This window comes from Fragaria vesca, unplaced genomic scaffold, assembly GCF_000184155.1.
Source record: "Fragaria vesca subsp. vesca unplaced genomic scaffold, FraVesHawaii_1.0 scf0513160_u, whole genome shotgun sequence".
Lineage (NCBI taxonomy): Eukaryota > Viridiplantae > Streptophyta > Magnoliopsida > Rosales > Rosaceae > Fragaria > Fragaria vesca.
Window position 1 is genome coordinate 932,031 of NW_004443448.1, and position 2,504 is coordinate 934,534.

Below are 2,504 nucleotides of genomic sequence, written 5' to 3' on the forward strand. Positions count from 1 at the left end.
CCGTTTCAATCCTGCCGAGCTCAAGGATTGCAATTTCGTGTCAATCCTGGTACACAGTCACGAGCTGTAGTACAACAAAATTCAATGATGGTGGGTCGTAGATGAATAGTAAAGCTGCATGCAAATATTGCATAGCCCCAAGACGCAATAGAAAGAGTGGTGCGCATCAATAATGTTCAAGCAACAAGCTAAAGTTGCTTGGTCGTAGCCTCGGTGAGACCGTATTGCGTGTGAACATGGGGTACAGGACACTTCAACTTACATCCCGATGAACTTCTTTAAAGAATGGATAGTGAGCCCGTAAAAGTATAAGCAGCATAAGCAGTAGATAATAGTGTAACACGTGACCAGTGTGTTAACACTTCAACCAACACCATAAAGCATAAAAGGTGTCCGCAAGTTGGTTGTATCTATCTACATAATTTTATGTAAGAATAGAATGTTCACTTTTGTGTTATTTAGCATAGGAGGGTCTCACTCCTAATTTAGCTAAAGAATAGGCTTTCAAAATGAGGAATGAGCATTGCAGGGGGTCAATGCGACATCGAGGGAAGGCCGATACACCTCAATTGCTTGAGGAATTGACCGGACGACCTCCAGGAAGTTGGAGTCGTGTTCGGGTGACGTCAATGTCCTCCGGGTCACCACCATGCTTCATGGTGATGCTAGATCTCGAATGTCTTCGTTTTAAGCGGAAGAATGGATGTCCATGAGAATTTCTCAAAATTTGGATCATTATATCTCTTCCAGGTTGACCAATTTAGTCAAACCAAAGCCTATATGAGTCAGTGTCCCAAATATCATGTTTGGCGACAGCATGAGATTCGATATTCGAATCATAGTGACATACAGTTCACTAGATTGACTCATGAATTTTTTCAAGATGCGCTTCAGTCCGCATTCATGAGAAGGTATACACAAAAGAATTCTTGTTCATTCTCACAATGTGTTTTCAAATGAAAACCATTAGCAGGAATGTCTTTAAAGCTCAATAAGGTTCGATTGCCTCTCAATGCATAGAGGGTATCTGTGACATTGATCATGGTGCCATGAGACATCAAGATTTAAGCTAAACCGCGTCCTTGAATGACCGGTATGATTCAATCATTGTAGTCACAGAAGATTTACAAAGGCACAAAATCCAAAGATAGTTGCCGGTTCCTTAGAATGTTGTGGATAGTTCCACTATCTGCGAAGCACTCAATGTCTCGATGAGACATATCTACAAGAAGGAGTAGATAGGCTAGTTAATAGTTCCACTTGAACCATTTAGAAGGATTGAAAGAAGCTACGAAAAGCTGCAATCCCGAGAGTGCATAAAAATTTCCGCGCAGAATGACCTTTGCGCACTAAAACAGCCATAACTTCTTCGTTAAAATAGATATGGACGAACCGTGAAACGTTCTGAAAACTAGACTCATAGAGCTTTCCAATGATATAAAGCTCACTGTCTAGTTCGTCCAGAGCTGTTCACAAAGCTCAAACGAAGTTGACTTTCCAGAAGGGACAGATTGCTGTTTTTCGCAGATTTGACATGTGCGAAGCTGTGAAGCTTGCAGGTGGCGTGTAGGCTTTTGCCTTAGCCAAAAGTGACGTGTGTATGATCAAAACCAAGTCCTTTCGATCGTTCTAAGGTCGTAAACTCCATGACTAGTTAGCAAAAGCTCCCTGACATGAACATAAACTAACTCAGAGGACCTAGAGGATCCGATTATGATGATAATTTCCAGCTTGATAAGTCTTCAACGTCTTTTGCAAGACGGCAATTGGTTAATAGCGTAGGGGGATCCGAAAATCAAAAGCTTACGGTAACTCCAAGTCAGTATGACCAGGCATGTCGTGGAGGGTCGGTAGTGCGAGGCACACTTGAACCACTATCTCCTTAATTTCGACAATCTAAGACATCACACTGAGCTTGGATGAGCCTAGTTGAACAATTGATGATGAAAAATCCGCTATAGGGTAGAAGACTTAACCGGAAACACGTGGGCGATCCTCCTTGAGGATGCAGTGCCATGAGTCACCTTCAAAGGAAGGGACCAAAATCGGCACAATATGCCATGTTTCTAAGGACGATGTAAGTGTACATCTTGATTGTAAATCAATATGAACCATAAGAGGAGAATAGTTTCACTTCGAAAAATTCTCAAGACATTCATTATTGCTAATGTGAGTACATCGAGGTCTCAAATAGACAAAGGACGTGGATACAACGCCTTAGTACATATAACTTGGAACGAAAATCAATGTCTAGCCGATGACATCAAAGTCATGGGTAGCTAGAGTAGGATCCGAATCTTTGAAATTCGCGATCATGAGGATGACGTTCTTGTCCTCGTATTGATTTTCCATACCTTTTTGTATGCATTCACAATTTAAAAGAGCTTGACAATCTTGAACCAGTGATCCGAAGATCCACAACGGTTGCATTAATGTCATGAGCTGACGTGAGTAGTTTTGACAAAATGGTGTCTAAACCGGGAGTGTCGCTATTAGAGCCGGCA